Source organism: Leopardus geoffroyi, chromosome C1 (genome assembly GCF_018350155.1).
Source record: "Leopardus geoffroyi isolate Oge1 chromosome C1, O.geoffroyi_Oge1_pat1.0, whole genome shotgun sequence".
Classification (NCBI taxonomy): Eukaryota; Metazoa; Chordata; class Mammalia; order Carnivora; family Felidae; genus Leopardus; species Leopardus geoffroyi.
Window position 1 is genome coordinate 83578566 of NC_059328.1, and position 20998 is coordinate 83599563.

The 20998-nt window shown below is 33.8% G+C and overlaps 1 long non-coding RNA gene across 1 annotated transcript in view; it reads left to right on the forward strand.

Annotated features, from left to right (window-relative positions):
- LOC123598294 overlaps nt 1–20271 on the forward strand; it is a 125967-nt gene extending 105696 nt beyond the window's left edge. The window contains exons 4-5 of the long non-coding RNA XR_006712520.1: nt 12565–12653; nt 15272–20271. This is a non-coding gene — a long non-coding RNA (uncharacterized LOC123598294). The remainder of the gene's footprint in view (nt 1–12564; nt 12654–15271) is intronic.
- Nucleotides 20272–20998: the final 727 nt, after the last annotated feature.

Below are 20998 nucleotides of genomic sequence, written 5' to 3' on the forward strand. Positions count from 1 at the left end.
AATGAAGCAGCATGGAATCCAGGTACTCTCTGGTGAGTATGAAATCAAATCCAGGAGCCCAATATTATTTCAGTGGATAAGGCATCCACAATTAAATGTATTTTTTAGTATTCATTGTCTATAAGGAAAACCAGAGGGAAGAGGAAGTGGTTGAGATGGAGATTGATGTTCTTTTTATTCTCTATATATTGGTTTTAAATTTGTATATCATCTTGTAATTAAAAACAATAATAAAAGCCAAACATAAATGAACATTCTAGTTCATCACATTTTATAATTCTTTGTTTCCTAGTCTTTTCTATGTGGTGATGATGATGATAGTATTATTAAAATTGTCTAGTAGGTTATAGTAGTTCCAGTTATTCTAAGTCCTTACAGTTCTATAGGGCTTTGAAGGAAGTTTTCTCTTGAGAAAAAAAGTAACCTATCAAGGTTCAATTGTTTGTGTTGGCTAATAAATATAACACTAAATTTCTATTCCTAGTGCTTTGTTGAAGCTTAGACCAGAGTATATATATTAGAGAACTGATTTGATTTAGGAAGACTTTGAGTCCCTTAAGTTATCATGGAAAAACCAGCTCAAATCTCTTTGATGTGTCACTCATCTTTCAGCAGCCCTGCTAATATTGGAGCACTTCATTTTTTTTTTCCAAAGCACTTTCACATACTGCAAACTTGCCTTCGGGTATTGCAATTAAGTCAATTTTAGGATATTTAGCTTAATAGAGGTATGGACAAGGGTAGCTCAGAAAGGAGGACAACTGACTGATTCAGGAGTTTTCTTTCTGCTTCAGCAGTCCTTAAGTCTGAGAGACTTAATAATTCCGATAAGTAGGTAAGAGAAACAACACCTAGGAAGACTCTGGAAATGTGAGAGTTGGTATTTATATTAGATCCTTACCATTTATTTACCATTTGAAATTTGACTATTCACAAACTACCCCAAAGTTTATGACATTTAAAAACTGTGATCATTTTTGAAGCTCAGAATTTGAATTATTTTGTCAGCTCTGGTAATTTGGAGAGAACCACTCAGCTAGAATGTGAGTCTAGTTGCTCACTGGGTATCAGTGCTGTTTGTTAGTTCTTTAACCATCTCTGTATACAAAGTATTTCTCTTGGTATGGTTAAAACACATTGGGGCACCTGGGTGGCTCAGTCCATTGAGCATACAATTTCAGCTCAAGTCATGATCTCACAGTTTGTGGGTTAGAGTCCCACACCAGGCTCTCTCCTGTCAGCACAGATCCTGCTTCAGGTCTTCTGTCCCCCTCTCTCCTCCTGTCCCCCACTCGTGCTCACTCTTTCTCTCTCTCTCTCTCTCTCTCTCAAAAATAAACATTTAAAATACACACATGCGTGCACACACACACGTGCACACACGCCCCCCCCCCCCCACACACAGCTTTTTGTGCAAATAAAATGGTCTTCAAAGGAGAGTGGCAGTTCTGGTGAAAGGAGCTTCTCCACTGAAATAGGCTAACATTCTATCAGTATTTCTATGTATGTTTGCATACTTGGAAACTTCAGATTTTAAAAGTTGAAAATCTCAACGGTCTACTACCCTTTTGGTATATCCTGTAACACTGAGTCTCTCATTTGTAACAGTGCACAGCCTTGAGTTTGCCAAACATTTGCCAATTTAATCTTCATTTAGTCAAATAAAAACTCATTGAATGCCTATTTGCACACATATGGGATTAGCAGAGATTAAAACAAAACATTGTTTCAAATGAGGTTCCTTCCAGAGATACTCCTTACCCTCAAGATTTAAAGACTTCTGTTTCTGGTCATATGGTCCACTAATTATTCACATTCCTTTCCGCTTTGCTGTATCTTTGCACATTCCTTTTCTTCTCCTTTAAATGATCTCTATGCCTAAATGCTATTTTCAGTCCAGATTCAGCTCAGGTGGTAATTTCTCCAGGAAACCTTGCCAAGGAGAGTTGAGCATCTTTCCCTGAGTCTACCTAGCATTCTATACAGATTTCCCATGATGTTTTTTATTGTATTGACATTATCCATTTGTGTGCTTGTCCCCACTCTGATATCTCCCATCATCCCTAGATCCTTAGCTTGTCGGGGGTTAAGCCAGATTTGTTTGTTTGTTTTTCATTAGTGGGTATCCCTTGTGCATATCAAAGTGCCTAGAAGAGTAAACATTCACATAATTTCTGATAAAGTTCAAAGAACTGGATGGAGGAAAATGCCCATCAGGGGAGAATGGAATGAGGAGGTGAGGTGGACATTGTTCAGGATGAAAAAAAGCTTAGTCAGCAGTATTCAGTATATACAGAGCAAAAAGGTGCAGTTAATTGAGAGCTGACAGGACACTGCCATATGAGAAAAGAGCAACTACACTGGAGAATAAACTAGCAACAAATCCAAGAAATACGGTGGCCATTTTTTCAATGACCATATGATTGGGTTTGATTTTGGGCCTATCAGGCAGTACTTTGTCAAAATGATCCAACCAGATGTGTTTTATATCCAGAGAAAATAAAACATTTAGGATAACCAAATAATGTTTCAAACTTTTTAAAAATGCAAATGAACTATCTTTATAAGAAATGCATAAATTAACAAAATTCAACCATATATGTAATTTTAACTATGTCTAGGCAGTCAGAAAGAGAAATTGTAACTGTGTGCCACTGATTTATCTTTGTAATGAGCTTAATGCTCTTAACATGTTTTCTTATTATTACATTAAACAATATAAATACAAGTTCCAGGTAAATTATTTCACAGTTTGATAATCACTCTAATTATGAAAATCTGATGAAGCAAGAATTCAACCTGGAATAGCTCTAGTCTTTTGATTCTCCTTTAAAACTTTACATTTATGCTTCCCTTACTTCAAGAAAAAATATGTATATTTATGCCATTTAGTATCATTTGCTGTCAATTGATATAAAACAATTAATATTTAATATATTATTTTATTTACAAAAGTTACTTAAATTTGTGTAAGGTCTTTTCAGAATTTTTAAAAATCATATTCACAGAAAAGTGCTGATTTTTAATTTTAGGAATCTTTTGTAATGACAACATCTCCCCGAAATGGGCCTAGTTATTTGTTTTTGCCTGAGGATGTGACTTAAATCAAGATTTTCCAATTATAATCTGAGGAAAGGAAAACAGGTTATGTAAAATTATTTTATAACCAAATATTTCCATCTCTTTTCATTGAGTTCTGTGATATCCAGAGCAGTACTAGGCCCTGGGACAATCAAAATTGATTAGAAAAAGCCCCTGCCTTTGAGGCACTAATGGTCAAGTAGGGCAGATAAATATAAGAAGAGAAAAAGGCAATGTTTGAAAAATAATTAGCTAGAGGTTTGGGTAAGTGCTATGGCAGCAGTGAAGGAAAGCATTTGGGCCAGTATGGAGGCCTCATGAATGTATAGTGGGGAAGATGCTGAGTCTTAAGGATGAATAATAGGAGGTGGAGAAGGGAAGAGAATTCCAAGCCAGGGAAAAAGCAAGTACCAGGACATAGGTTCAAAAAATAAAATACATGATGCATCGAATCCTTGAACACAGCAAGCATGTTCCTATCAAAGGGCCTTTGCACTTTCTAGTTTCCTTTCTGGAACACTTGTCCGGAGAAAGTCAAGTGGCTTATTCTCTCATTTCAGTCAGTTCTCTGATCAAATGTCATGTAGCACTCCTTAATCTATAATTTCTATCTCCTGACTGCTTTATTTTTTCCAGAGGAGCTATTTCTATGTGCTTATTATTTATTGACCACATTAAAGCCTGCATGAGGGCATGAACTTTGTATGTGGTTGGGTCCAAAGTTCCTAGAACAGGGAATGGTCCCAGTAAGAACTTGTGAAATGAATGAGATAATGCACCTATAAGCTTTGATATCAAGCGAGTATACCTGAGATTCAACTTTGCTTCTGCTACTATTTCAACACGTACGTGTCTTAGGGGGGTAAACATGTTAAACAACCATGAACTTGAGGATAGAAGCATGGGCTAGAGAGATGAATAAAACATACTCCATTCCTGGTCCTAAAACTGTCCCATCAGTTTCTTAAAGCTTTTCTGAGTAAGCCAGAAGCCTCATATATTTGTAGGATTAAGAATTAATCATACATGTTGAAAGTTAACTTTCAACCCCAGATCAACAATATTACAGAATCTAGATAAAAATATTTTTGAAGGAGTTTGTGTCATAAATTATCCTTGCAATATAGTCATGACTATCATCTCCTTAGCAAGATTTTCTGGACTAGAAGCCCAACTCTTATAAAAGTTCACATTTTTCCAGGACTTCTCAGTTCTGAGATAAATGAAAATACAAACCTCAATGTCACAAACCAAAACATTCATAATTATTTCTAACTTGGTGCAATTCTGCTTGAAATTGCCAAGAAATGCACATTTCTTTACCAATATAATGATATCGTATGACTTATATTTGCACATGACAAAATGCTTTAAAGATGCTTAACTCAGAATGTGGGGAAATATTTGAATTATATTAATAGGAAAAGGGATCTGGTTGTTATAACTAGGCTGATAATTACTAATATCACATACTATATATTAATATTTGTAGTTTCTCCAGGTTAATAAAAAAGGTAGCTATTTTATTTGATTATAAAATAACTGAAAAGATCTATTTTCCCAATTCTAGCAATATAAGTCATGCACTTTTAAAATATTTGAGAATATAATTTTATTTATTAAAATTTTTTTTAAATCTTTATTTATTTTGAGAGAGAGACAGAGTGTAAGCCGGGGAGGGGCAGAGAGAGAGGAAGCCACAGAATCAGAAGCAGGCTCCAGGCCCTGAGCTGTCAGCACAGAGCCCGACACAGGGCTCGAACTCACGAACCATGAGATTATGACCTGAGGCGAAGTCACACACTTAACCAACTGAGCCACCCAGGCACCCTTAATTTTTTAAATATAATTAAATTTAAATATAAATATAATATAATCTATAAATAAATATAGAACATCAGTACTGTATTCATGCTTGATGTTTGGCAAGCATTTAAAATAATATAATTAGGAATATATATTTAAAAAATATATTAGGAATATATAAATATATGTTAAGAATATATATGTGTGGGGGCGCCTGGAAGGTTCAGCCAGTTAAGCATCCGGCTTCAGTTCAGGTCATGATCGCACAGTTCGTAGGTTCAAGCCCCGCATCAGACTCTGTGCTGACAACTCAGAGCCTGGAGTCTGCTTCAGATTCTGTGTCTCCCTCTCTCTCTCCCTGCCCCTCCCCCACTAGTGCTCTCTCTTTCTCTCTCTGTCTTTCAAAAATAAATACATTTTTAAAAATTAAAGAAAAGTATATGTGTGTGTGTATATACACATATATGAAGAATATACACATATATTTTGATATAGTCTATTTTTTTCTTTTGTTGCCTGTGCTTTGGTGTCAAATCATGAAATCATTGCTAAGAACAACGTCATGAAGTTTTTCCTTGAAATTTTCTTGTAGTTTTACAGTTAGAGGTCTTACAGTTAAGTGTGTAGTGCATTTTGAGTTGATTTTTGTGTACAATGTAAGGTAAGGATACAATTTCCTTCTTGTGGATATGGATAACCATTTTTCCCAGCACCATTGTTAAAGACTATCCTTTTTCCATTATGTGTTCTTAGTACCCTTGTCAAAGATTAGTTGACTGTGTATGTGTGGATTTATTTCTGAGCTCTCTATTCTGTATCTTATGCAAGTACCATACTGTTTTAATAAGCCAATACCATTCTGTAGCTTTATAATATGCTTTGAAATCAGGAAGCATGATGTGTCTGCCAATGTTAATAATTCTCCAGATTGTTTTGTTTTCTTGGGTCCTTTTGGTTCCTTAGGAATTTTATAATTGTTTTCTCTATTTCTGTAAAAAAAAAAAATACCATTTGGATTTTGATAGGGATTGCATTGACTCTACAGATAGCTTTGGGTAGTGTGAACATTTTAACAATATTAAGTCTTGCAATTCATGGACACAGGATATTTTTCCATCTGTTCATGTTTCCATTCTTTAATTTCTTCCATCTATGTTTATAGTTTTCAGTGTACATGTCTTCGATCTCCTTAGTTATGTTTATTCTTAAATATTTTATTTTTATGCTATCATAAAGAGACTGTTTCCTTAATATCATTTACAAATAGTTTATTGTTATAGAAACACAAATGATTTTTTTTAATTTTTTAACGTTTATTTATTTTTGAGAGAGAGACAGAGTGTGAGTGGGGGAGGGGCAGAGAGAGGGAGACACAGAATCTGAGGCAGGCTCCAGGCTCTGAGCTGTCAGCACAGAGCCCAACAAGGGCTCAAACCCACAAACTACAAGAGCATGACCTGAGAGGAAGTCGGACACTTAACCTACTAAGCCACCCAGGTGCCCCAAAACACAACTGATTTGTATATGTTGATTTTTGTATCTTGAAACTTTACTAAATTTATTAGTGTTAATGGTTTTGATTATGTGTGTGTGTGTTTGTGTGTAAGTTAACAGAATGAACAAGGAACCTATGTAATGGAAAAAATATTTGTAAATCATACATCTGATTAGGGATTAATTTCCAAAATATGTAGGAAATGCCTATAATTCCATAGCCAAAAAAATCTAATGACTCAATTTTTAAAAGAAAAAAGAGTTGGGGACTTGAACAAACAATTCTCTGACAAAGACATATAGATAGCCAACAGGGATATGAAAAGAGGTTCAACATCAGTAATCATCAGAGAAATACAAATCAAAACCACCAATCACCTATTAGAATGACTTTATCCAAAACAAAACCAAAAACAAAAACAGAAAAAACAAACCATGAGTGTGGGTGAGAATATGGAGAAATTGAAACACTTGTGCCCTGTTAGTGGGAATGCAAGCTGCTGCAGCTGCTATGGAAAACAGTATGGAGATTCCTCAAAAAATCAAAAATAGAACTACCATAGGACCCAGTAATCCCACTTCTGGGTATTTACACAAAGAACTGAAATCAAGATCTCAAGATCAAGATCTTAACACAGCCATGCTTATTCCAGCAATATTCACAATAGCAGTATGTGGAATAAAACCTAAATGTCCATGGATGGATGGGTGGATAAAGAAAATGTGATACACACACACACACACACACACACACACACACACACACATACACACACTGGAATATTATTTAGTCTTTAAAAAGAAGGAACTCTTGCAATATGTAACAATATGAATATTATGTTAAGCAAAATAATCCAGGCACAGTCACACAAGTACTGCATGATTCCACTTATATGAATTATCTAAAATAGTGGAACTCACATAGTAGAGAGTAGAATGGTGGCTTCCAGGAACTGGGGATAGGGAGCAATAAGGAGTTATTATTCAATGGCTATAAACTGTCAGTTATGTAAGATAAGTAAGTTCTAACAATCTGCTTTACAACATCCAATAGTTAACAGTATTGTATTTCACATTTACAAATCTGTTACTGTAGGTTCATGCCAAGTGTTCTTGCCACAATTTTTTAAAAGAATATATATGTATATACGCATAATTTTAAAATCTTTAAGTTGCTTAAAAATACTGAAACTGTGTTTTCTTTTTGTTTTGAAAAAATAAGTTCCATTACTAGAAGTTAATTGGTCATTTAGTTAAAATTAACATTATAGCAGAATGAGGGATTTTTTTTAAAACTAGAAAGCTGAAATAGTTACTGAATTTGAATTACTGAAACTAGGAAATATGAACTTATGAAAATTTGAGAATCCTTCAAAACGTGAATATATGTTTCAGAGTTTTTCATGAAGCCAGCACATGTTGCCTGTGTATATTCATGATCTTTGTAAGTAGTAGCAAATATTTAGCATTTATATGCCACCTGACAGAGCAAACACCACAAAGACATTTATTTGTTAATCATAAAGAAAATAGGCATTAAGAATAATTTAGAGCATGTTATTTATGTCCCCAACAGGCTAATCTTTACCTTACAATAGAGGAATGAAAGAAAAAATGCTCACAGGAAAGCAGTCTTTATTTTTCAGAGGTAGAGAAATTGGACTTTTACTTACAATAGACACAGAAGATGTTAAGAATTTTCCCCCCTATGTGATCTTGGGAAATAGTTTTCCATGCATAGTGGAAGCTTGAAAGAAGACACAAAGAGAGGGGAGGAAGAGGAAGGGAGGGAGGGTGGGAAGAAAGTAAGAAGGGAGAGAGAGGCAGAGAGGAAGAGAGAACGTGAGAGAGAGGGAGGCAGCAAGCACATAGACACATCCGTTATGTAACTTTACATGCTGCAAATGAGTTGGCTGCAAGGTTACAAGGTAGGTAGGGTCTAACACCTGTGCCTTAGTTGCTTTCATGAATGACAACTGCAGATATACACACAGTCACAAGTCGAGAAGTAGAGTGAGTGTATCAGACTTTTGACATCTCCATATAAAATATTTAGAGATGACACAAATGGTCTCCTATTTTTCAGTGTTTCAACTTAAGATAGATTCCATATGAAAAAAAAGTATACTCCTTCATGGTGTAGCTTATAAATTGATTTTTCAGTTCATCAGTGTAATAATATCTCACTAGCAAAAAAAAAATCAATTTTACCAGATCCTGTCTATTTCTGCCTTTTTCATTCATAGCTGAGATTTAGCTGTCCGGGTGAAAGGGAAGAGTTACTATTTGAATAAGTGATGTTGCCCATTTAAACATAGAGCAGTCAAGTGTTAATTTTTACATATTCATGATTGCCGGTATTTTGATTAATTCTCATGACATCAACTGGCGTCATGCTTGAATTAAGATTTCACGATCTTATGAGTTATTCATATATGTTATTCACATTGACCTAAGCATTATCAATATTTTCCCTACAAATAAAGACTATATATATATATATATATATATATATATATATATATATATGAAGGATAAAATACCTTAGGAGTGTATTGATCAGTTTGTAAGTAAAAATAACATTAAAGTTAATTTTTATTGAATTGGCAAAATGATTTACATATATCAAGAATTCTTGGAATATTAATTTTTACCAAACCCTAGGGAAAAAATCACCAGTATCAAATTTCATCTAGAAGCAACTAAATCTTAATGTTGCTTATGAAATAGAAATAAGATTCCTTTTAAGTGTTGTAAGTTTTCTTCATCTCTGAAAATAATAAATTTATGACAACATGGATGGACCTTGAGGGTATCATGCTAAATGAAATAAGTCAGACAGGGAAAGGAAAATATATGATTTTACTTATATGTGTAATCTAAAAAATTAAAGCAAAAAAACTCAGACAAAACAGCCACAAACTCATAAATACGGAGAACAAACCAATGGTTGCCAGAGGGAAGGGGCATGAAAGATGGACAAAATAGAGGAAGGGGATAAAAGGGTAAAACTGCCAGGTGTAAAAATAAAAATAAAAAGACATGGGGTACAATGTACAGTATAGAGAATATATTTAATAATATGTAACAACTTTGTAAGGTTGACAGATGGTAGCTGGATTTATCCTGGTGATCACTTCTCAATGTATATAAATGTTGAATCACTATGTTGTACACCTGAAACTCACATAATATTGTATGCCAAATACACTTCAATAAAGAATGAATGAATGAATAAATGAATGAATGAATATTAAAAATAATGTTTTAGGTAGATTATTCCAAGGCAAGCAGCATAGCATGATGATTAAGTTCAGAAATGGCTTTTCAGGGGCGCCTGGGTGGCTCAGTCGGTTAAGTGTCCAGACTCCTGATTTCCACCCACGTCATGGTATAACTCTCACAGTTCATGAGATAGAGCTGACAAAACAGAGCCTGCTTGGGATTCTCCCCCTCTCTCCCTCTCAAAATAAATTAATAAACTTAAAAAAATAATGGCTGTTCACTTGTATTGCTTTATTTTTTATTTTGTTTTTAAGTTTATTTTGAAAGAGAGAGAGCAAGTGTGAGCAGAGGGAGGGGCAGAGAGAGACAGGAAGAGAGAGAGAGAACCCCAAGCAGGCTCCATGCATCAGCACAGAGCCCAACTTGGGGCTCCGTCTCATGAACCATGAGATCATGACCTGAGTCACAATCACGAGTCCCATGCTCAACCAACTGAGCCACCCAGGCGCCCCACGTGTTGCTTTTTTTAAAAGCCTGCCCTGACATTGCTAATGTTTTGTCTTGGGCAAATTGCTTAACCTATCTGTATCCATTTTCTACCCATAAAATGGGGGAAAATGTCTATCACACAGGGTGCTTGTGAGAATTAAATAAGACATTCCATTCAAACTAAGCACTGTGTGTGGGGCACAGAGAAAATGCTCCGTTTTCGATATAATAATAATACTAATAATAATACTAATAATAATAATAAAGTCATTAAAATTGAGGTAGCCTCTGTTTAAAAATAAATTAGTAAATTTTATGACTATGGCATTTGAAATGTTTACCTACAATCAGTTTGGGAGTGTGGGTTTTAAGAATTTTGACAATTATGTTTGTGGGAGAACATATTTCTGAGTTCTTTCTTCCCTACAAACTTAGATGTGGAACTTCAGTTGTTTGCATATTATTTGAACTACCATTTATACAAGTTTCTAAGATACTATCTCTAAAATTACCTTTAGAAGCCTCCTATCTGTTTCCTTGGTTTGTATTCTACAAGTGTAGATGAGATAAGTATAGCATTGCGTGCTAAAATATTCTGCAAAAGTCAGCATGGGTTTAAACAGTTTCATTGGTTCGGTTATCAATGGAGTTATCTGTATTCATGTATCATTTACAGCAAACATCCAAGCAGCTTCATAATAAAATTCTTAGTTGGAAACAGTAAATAATATAAAATAAAATCAAAACATATATCTTCTCTTTATGGATACCTTTATTTCATACTTCAGGATTCTGTTTTTTGGCTGAACTTTCTGATATTTATGCTGGGTGTACAATTAGTGAACTTGGCATTGACACATGTTTAGAGGTCAAAACCAGCAAGAATATAGTCTCTTGCTTTGTCTGAGATTGCCCAAGACCTTCTGTGATAAGTAGCAAGTAAATTGTCTGCTATATTTTACATAAAGAAAGAAAAAAAAGCTTCATTATAGGCTTCTATTAGATTAAATATTTTTCAATGACAGGAGTGTGTGCAACCTAGTATTATAACCTAAATAAATTCTAAATATTAGGCCTTTAAATACTTTTTTTGTTTTAGGTTACTTTATTTCATTGAAATTTAAAAATTTTTTAAAAACTATGACCTCAAATATTATTAATTGTGCAATTCATATCATAAAGAAATAATAAATAACACCTAAGATTTGGAGTGTTTGCATTTTTATTAACTTTGTTCTAAAAAAAATTCAGTTGAAATTAACTCAGTGTATTTCAACATATTCTCTAAAGTATTTTTATTCTGTTATTTCATAAATGCTACTTTGTGAAGTTCTAGGACATTGTTATGATTATAATATCCCAGAGTAAATTATTTTAGATAACACAAAATTTAAGTCAGCAACTTCCTGTCAGTTAACACAGTAGTAGCTTTTAGTACCCTAATTTATCCTTTTTCCTCTTAAGAAATAGGTGTCCCTCAAATATCTACATCTATCTTTCTGTGTCCATATGGTTTTGAACAAGTGGTGAAAGTATTCACTATTTGCTGTGTACCCACACTTGTATAGTTCAGCTGGAGTACCATCTGGTATGGTACTCTTCCCATTTTCCTCATTTTGATTGCTTTCTCAATCTGGAAAATGGTAGCTCGATTGTCCATCGGGTCTCCATATGGCTGCTGGATCATTCTATGTAGTATCTATCCATCAGCAATATTTGATGGGTTATTTAAAGTTCATCCAGGGTGTTCACAAGTTAATACATTTTGTCAGAAATATCAGAAATTTTCTTTGGAGAAATATCATAATCTTAGATTTTAGGAAGAAAATCTTTTGGATTGGTTAGAGGAAAGAAACAAGAAAACACATCCGTATCTTTCTGAGAAGCAGATGGCTACTCTTATAGTGTTAGTTATCCAAAATTGTTTCTATTTTTACCCTTCTATACTGTCTAAGATGACATTTTAGAGGAAACAGCATCCTTACATGCAGATCATCTTTGTTGCTTGAAGGACAACTATTGAAATAAGAGAGCATATGAGATTAAATGTCTGTAGAACGATGAGGCAGCCCAAAAGAGCTATAAAGATCTGGCCATGAAAATGGAATCATATCCTAATGATAGATGCCATGAAGATGTGATAGAAGGCAAGAGTGTAAAGATGTGAAGAAATTGTGGTGTATATCCTCGTGTGAATATAAACTTTCCTGAAGGAGATCATAGTTTAGCAACCCCCTTTCTTCCCTCCTACCAAAATAAGCCAAATCTTTAGTAAATTTTGGAGCACCAAAAATGTATAGTTTCTTAATTTATCATTCAGCATTCTCCATTTCTCCATGGCTTTGTAAGTAGGACGGAGTAAAAAGATTGTTTTCTCCCCTATTTCTCATCTTATGGTTTGCTAATTTTATTTTTATCTCTTTTGCCTTTCTCTTTTCTCATTCATTCATTTATCCTTTCCTTTCACAGTTATGGAGTACCTACCATAGATTCAGGAGAGATAACAGGTAATTTGGAGAGGACTGCTGTGTATTCACGGAGCTCTTTGGAGAAAGAAGGTATGTGAATAATTACAATAAAATGTGATCGGCACCAGGGAGTTTTCATAAAGAAATATGAAACCGCAGAAAGCCCCCTAACTCTGCCAAGTGGATTCCAGATTAATACATGTTTCCCTGAATCACTATCTGCACACAAATATCTGCTTTATTTTACCTTTCACTTTTATTTTACCAAGATTTAATAAGTATATTCAATGACATCATTTGTTGTATACACAAGTAGAAATATTTCTAGCTGGCTTAAAACCTCAACAACCTAACAACCTAACTGAAATTGGAACATAATTTTCAATTTACCTTATCTGTGTAATATGTATAAAATGCTTTTGAATTATTTATTCCCTCTTTCTTTAAAAAAATATTTTTTAATGTTTTATTTATTTTTGAGAGACAGAGAGACAGAGTACAAGCGGGGGAGGGGCACAAAGAGAGGGAGACACAGAATGCGAATCAGGCTCCAGGCTCTGAACTGTCAGCACAGAGCCCTACACGGAGCTCGAACTCACAAACCACGAGACCATGACCTGAACCAAAGTCAAACACTTAACCTACTGAGCCACCCAGGTGCCCCTCCCTCTTTCTTAAAATTATTCCTTCTTATGTAAAAATGGAAAAGATGTTCATGATTCTTACCTGGTCATTCATTCTTTGGATAAGCTTTTATTTTGTAACCCTTAACATGAGACCAGAATTTAGCTTTCACTTTAAAGAAAGCTTTAATCTCCATATTAGATTATTGCATGTCTTATTTTATGACCTTACTGAAAAATTCTTGGTATCTCCAAATTTTGCAAAATGCTCGCTCTAGAATCTACCTTCTCCAAAGTGGATTAGATTTCTGTTACTTTTATCTCAGAGGAGATGTGTTAACTCCATATTAAACTCTAATTTTTTAAAAATTGATTGAAAAATGACATGTAATTGATATCAGATTAGAGTTGTACTTAAATGAGAATTAGAATTGTCAGAAATAATGTGAAGACTGAATGATGACTATTCCAAGTACTGTACTAGGCTAAAGCTTTATAAAACATACTAGCTTTATTTATAATAAAGCTAAAAGTTTAAAAGTTTTATTCAAAATCAGGTAGCATTATCATCTGACTAAAAATGTACAGTTTGTATGGGGCACCTGGGTAGCTCAGTCAGTAAAACCCCTGACTCTTGATTTTGGCCCAAGTCATGATCTCGCAGTTCATGGAATCAATCCCCACACTGGGCTCTGCACTGACAGTGTAGAATCTGCTTGGGATTCTCTCTCCCCCTCTCTCTCTGCCCCCCACTTCTCACTCATGTGCGCACTCTCTCAAAAGTAAAAAAAGAAAAAAAACAGATTAAAAAATGTATATTTTGTGAACTTATTCAATTTTATATTCAATTGTTATCACTTTATATCAGTCAATTAAGAACATTTGGACCTAGGGGCACCTGGGTGGCTCAGTCAGTTAAGCAGCCGATTCTTGATTTTGGTTCAGGTCATGATCTCACAGTTTGTGGGTTCAGGTCCCCCATTGGGCTCTGCACTAACAGTGCGGAGCCTGCTTGGGATTCTCTCTCTGCCCCTTCCCAGCTCTCTCTCTCTCTGTCTCTCTCTCTCTCTCTCTCTCTTACTCTCAAAATAAATAAACTTAAAAAAAAAAGAGGGGTGCCTGGGTGGCTCAGTTGGTTAAGCGTCTCACTTCAGCTCAGGTCATGATCTTGCAGTTTGTGGGTTTGAGCCCTACGTTGTCTCTTTGCTGACAGCTCAGAACCTGGAGCCTGCTTTGAATTCTGTGTCTCCCGTCTCTCTGCCCCTCCCTGCTCACACTCTGTGTCTCTCTGTCTCTCAATAATAAATAAACATTGAAGAAAATTAAAAAAAAAACATTTGGGCCTAAAAAAATTTCAAAGTAGTCATAAAAAAGGCAAATCCTTACATTTTGTACACAAAATGAATATAATAGATTTTCCCCTTACTTTTCATTAATTTGCTCTGGTGTTATATAGATATGCCATTATTATTATGAATTTGTATGTAAAATTCATTTAAATTAATTTTCATAAAATCATCTCTAATAATTTTATAAGATATTATTTAATTCATTTCTTGGTGGTGCAATGTAAATATTTCAAAGCAAAATAAAATGCTCTCTAACTAGCACCTATGTATAATATAAGATGACAGAATACTTATTAAATTAATCTTTGGACACACCATGTAATTTTTTCTGAAATGATAAGTTCACATGAAAATATTTTTAGATGTTTTTAACAAACAATTTTTAGTTTTTTCTGTCTTCCTCTATTTTGGTGTATATTTTGGGAATCAAATGCATTCATTGTGAATAAGGAGCCATAAATAAGAAGTCATTATTACTATAAAGACAAAAATTTATCAAGATAAATTATATTCTATAAAAACACATTAATCTTTCTCATAGACTGTTATAAACAGAAGATCCAAGCACAGATCATTGCTCTGAGATATTAATTTCTTAAAAAGATAATATCTAGTAAAGAATAATATTTTAAGTATTAACTACTTCACCCATTTTCATTCTTAAAGCTGTTTCTTAGAAGTAATTTCTTTATTTTCCCAAATTACTACAACTTTTCCAAAAAGCTTATCTCTTCAGACAATCTTTGTGCAGGAGAACTGAGATTTCCGGAGAATCATACTAATTAGTGAAACTGAAGGACAAATTGGAGAATGTATTCCTAAAATATTTTGGTATGTATTGATGTCTATGCACTTAACAGTGCCTTTGCTTAGAACACTTCATCAAGCCTTGGTTTCATTTTTGTCTTTCAAGATCTCAGTAATTGCCCCATTTCACCTTGTCTAGATTGGCCTCCATCAATTAATCTCTATCTCCTCAATGTGTTAATTTCCTCTGTGAAAGTTTTCACAATTTGTGATTATTTTTTCTCTCTGTTGATTTAATTGTTTATTGGTCTCCTGTATCAAGCATGGAAGTTTCATGTAGGCATCAAACTTTGCATTTTAGCAGTATAGGTTCAGCAACTTGCATAGTGGCTGACACACAGTAGGAGTTCAGTAAATACACATTGAATGTATTAATAAGTGAAATCAAACTTAACACTTTTTTTTTTTTGGCAAAATTTCTACTGGCTCAAAATCACCTTAAGTGATATGTTTTAGTGTGTGCAAAAATCAGATATTCCAAGAAGTCACTCACAAATTATGTGAAGGAATTATTTATTATTACTTCTAGTATAAGACTTGTAGAATTATGACAATATTTATGCAATAGCAATAGGGAAACATAGAGTAATAACTGCTGAAAGAAATGATAATTCTTTTCACTTTGCCATCATTTACATTTTTGTCAACTTTAGAAAAGGAGAAAATGGTGAGAAAAATCTGTAAAGAGTTTACACACAAAAGAATATTTCAACGAAGGAAAATATGTCAGCTTACTATACCATATTTTGTTCTTTCAAAATATTACAAAATTGACATAGGACATAATGTTTGATGTTCTAAGAAAAATACAATATGTTTAGGAAACTGTATATGTGATATGGATGCATCACTATGAGAACTACATAAGGAACGGCTAACATTTCAAAAGCACAGATTTTCAAAATGGTATGTATATGTGTCTAAAATTGCTGGCGTACTATAATTAATTTTTATTCTATTTTAAAGGGTCATTCACTTATCTTTTACAGACAATTTTCACAGCTTATCATGAATCCTTAGAGCTGCTATGGTTAGGCCAATATATTTACATGAATAGTATGTAAATGCATTTAAGTATTTAAGTATAGTGTTCTTGATATAGCCTAAGGTGTCTCATATGAATATATCCAACATTTTGCTTTTTGAGAGAGATAAATGTATTTTTATGCTTCATCACACATACTATAAATATCCTTTATGCTTGTACTGTATTCCCACCTTGCTTCACATCATTCATTTAATTTTTTTATATATGCAGCATAATAAATGCATGATGCTAAATTCAAACTTTGTAAGAGTCTGACCCACGTTAAGTCAATTTCATATCTTTCTCCGTGCTTCACTGATCTGGTCAGAATATGTTCTTCTTTGTATATCAACAAGGATTCTATTCTGTGATTGAAGCTATAAAATCAGATGAGAACCTGGGAAATACCAGAGAAATATTGTTCAACAGTATTGTAACTGTGAACAATTTTTTTTTCAATTTTCTTTCTCCAAAAAAAAAAAAAAAAAGAACCTTCTTTGAGATTACTTAAAAATCACAGAAGGCTAAAGCTAGTTCTACCACCTAATTTTACAGATGAGGGAAATGACACACAAGTACTGATTTAAGGTCACATTTCAGCTAGTGGCAGAAACAAGGATAGCACCCAATTCTACCAGTGCCCAAACCGATGTTCTCAGGCCTCTCTCATCTTTGCTGGTTGTTTTAGGAAGGCATAGAAATGGTGGTGTAGTGGAAAGAAGTGAATGAGGGCTGTAATAGAAAGTAGCCCTAGGCTCTTGTACTTGTTAGCTGTGTGACTTTGGCTGTGGGACAATCCCTGTGAAACTCAGTTATCTTATTTACAATATGTCAACAATAATAACTGACACATAAGATCATTTTCAGAAATGAATGAAATGAGGTAATAGATACTGCATACAGTGCCTTGCTACATGGTAGGCATTCAAATGCAAAGTACACATTACTATTATGACTATTTGTCACTAGCATTATTTGTGTGGAGAATCATTACTATAAGCATGAGTGATCGTACAGCATTCTACAGTAGGACATGATCACTTGGAGGGAAGAGCTCACCTGACATTGGAAGAATCCAGCATGGGTTTGGCAGACTGTGGCTGCACCTTCGGTTTAGAAGTAATTAGTACTACTCAACCAAGGTAATCTGGAAATTGGCTCTCAGACCACATTTGCAATTTTATGTGGAGAGAAATGATTCAATATTCAGTAATGGTTAGGTACGTTATATGTTCAACCCTGAGGTCTTTGTGTAAATAGGATTGTTGTCGAAATGGAATAGAAGTTTTGTGTGCAAAATGACAGTGGGAGCAGCCCGTTAATCAGATTTACACAGAAAAGGAGGGGATGGTGCCCTCATGTGAATGCCAATGAGAAGATGTGTTGAATGTGGAAATCAGTTATTTTTAATGTTAAAATAAATATTAGCAGTAATAACTAGACATAGAGTTGTCCTTCCTGCCTGTATGTTTCATAATGCAGAAAAGAATCCAATGTTTGTTTGTCATGTTATGTTTGAACAATATTTATCACTTCAAAAATTCACTAAAATAGCTTGTAAATTAAATAAATTTCATAAGATTATACAGTGATTGAATAAAGAATGGAAAAATTAGGGATAAGCTGCATGTGAGGAAGAAGTATTTTGGAATAATGACCACTTTTGTAATAATAAAGGTGATGATAATAAAAAATACTTCACAGGTCAAACCATATGTGTGTTGATCTGGATGTGATTCATGACTTTGCATAATTTTGTTATTACTGTCAGCAGGACTTTTACTGGAGAAAATACTATCCTAGTAAGAGTGTTAAGTTGCGGTATCTCTAGAGCTCAGTTTCCCGCATTTAAAATAAGAGGAGTTGCACCAAATGACCACTTAAGTCTCTTCTAACACTAAGCCCGGAAAACAATTCTATTATCGATATGACAGTCTTTCTTCCTATACCTGGACCCAGAATCCATCAGGACTGGATGAAGCTTGAGGGCAAACAGTTCACCCTGTGAGGTTCAATTATAGATCAGATCACATCAGGAGTATTGGAGGATGTAGGAGTGAACCCAGAGATACTGTTTCTATAATCACTGCCTATTTTGTTCCTGACCCTTCTGGACAGTATAAACCTATACTTCAAGAGGAAATCCCAAATTCAAGGCCAGAAGCATATGCGCAGTTTTCCAGAATTGGGAAGTCAGTTGCAGTGTGCTAACCCACTTCCTTGGTGGCTAGGGTATAAGTCACAAAATCAGCCTGTTTTTTTTTTTTTAATGCTCACATACCTTGACATGCGTAGCTAATTACATCACAATTTATCCTCTATCTGTGGATTGTCTGGAAAATGGCTAAACGTATTCAATGGTCTTCAAATCTCAGGCTTTCAAATTCACAAAATTTTAAAGAGAATCCATTCCAAATTTCCTTTGTTTAACCTATTCCAGAAATCAAAGTGCCTTTAGGTATAAATGACAAGATAATAGAATTCTAAGTCTTCTCTGCAGTGAATATTACACTTTCATTTTGCACAGTGGAGCTTAAAATGCCTCACTTTATGCTGATGGTGGGCACTTTTGCGTTTTTCATCCTCTTACAGTTAAAACATATGACGAAGTGGCCACTTGCAAAAAGAGATGAAGAGAATAAGTGAGCATGAAATTGACAGAAACTGAGACCATATTAAATACTAAGTTTGTGTACTTCCATCTACCTCTATTTGTAGATAAAACTTTTAATTTGCTATACCAAGAAATTCACATGGACAGATTACTTTTTTGGTTAAAATTAGATATCTTGGAGAAAAATATAATAATCACAGTGAAGACAGGGTGGAAATACAATAATCCTCATAAATAAATGTAAATAAAATATGTAGATATGTATAACATAGCCATGTATAACATTTAATGATACATAAATAGTTCTGAAAAATATATGCTACAAAAGGAACTTAAATGTTAAAGTTTAATGCATTTTTCTAAAATAATTCATTTATGTAGCAATACGGGTCTGGCCACAGTAAGCAAATTATGTATATTGCACGATAAAAATAAAACAAAGAAAAATGCCTTTTCTGAATATAAACTTTATTACTTAAATTAGTGTAATTTTGTATTATAATAAATGTGAAAAGCAAAATTGGTATAAATACCCTTCCTACTAAAATATGGAGAGAAATCAAAATGAAGCTAATTCTTTTAAAACAAATTTCTGTAAACAGATTGTTACCATAAGTGAAGTGTTCTTTCTGCTGATAAACAACATGTAAAGTTAAAGAGAAGAACATAAAAGCAGTAATCACCATGTACCAAATATCATTTCAGGAAATCATTTTAGAATCTTCTAAGTCAAACTGGATTTTTAGCTCGTGATTAAAAATAACTGGTGGCTCCCTTGACACACTAGGACTAGTTTTCAAGTCAACCAATATAATTAACACATAAATATTATTTAAAAGGTTATTTTACATTTTAAATGTTTCTAAATAAATTCAACTAAGGTATATGAAATGTCTGTGAAATACATGGGATTTCTTTATGAAGACTAAGAAACAGAGATAAACTAGGATAAAAGTTAACAGAATTTCAAATTTCATCTAAAGTTTCTTATAAGAAAAATAGATCATAATTTAAAAAGTATATAAATGTAACTCTTTGTATTTTAGAATTGTTTCTACATTAGGTTGAGACGCTGAATCACCCTGAAGACCGGACAGCCTATAAGTAGTTATGTTTTCCTAAGAGATAGAAAATCACCATGTGATGGTTTTTGATCATGGCCTCACTTTGATTTGTAACACTTAATCCCCATTAATTTAGCTATTAAAAATATTTTCTAATTTTTTAAACTTTATTTATTTCTTTATTTTGAGAGAGAGAGAGAGAGAGAAAGAGAGAGAGCGGGGTAGGGGAAGAGAGAGGGAGAGAGAGGAACTGAAGCAGGCTCTGTGTTGACAGCAAAGAGCCTGATGTGGGGCTGAAACTCATGAACCCTGAGATCATGACATGAGCTGAAGTCAGACACTTAACTGACTAAGCCACCCAGGCGCTCCAAAAAATATTTTCAATTGTATTTGTAGATTTTTTAAAGCATTACAAATAGCATTAGTAGAAGACAAGGATTAGAATTATTTGAATACTTTTGGAAGTAACTTGCAATTAGTTTTCCTGTTTTATTAGCATTTTATGGAAATCTTTGAGCTAAAATGTCAGCCCCTTAGTTTCATGAATCATTACAAAAACATCAGGGAGTATCATTTATAATGTACAACAATCTATTTTGATCCAAGAAAGTAGACCTTGTTTCAGTATGGCATTTTTGGATGCTGTTTTCATATAATTTGAAGTGAGTGCTAAAATTATAATCCTACCTGATACTTACTAGTGAGGTAGTCATGGCATTAAAGGAGGTTATACATCAAAAAGAAAGAACAGAAAGGAAGGGTAATCGAGATACTTTGATTTAACAAACATTAGACTTAATATTTCCTATTTTAGCATGCTAATTTTAATACTTGGACTTAATACCTGACTAAAGTGTGCTTTCACTTTTATTACCTTAGTATCTTTCTCCAATTATCTTTTCCTCTATTGGCTAACTTTTCAAATTTTCTTTTAAAAAAAAAATGTTAAAA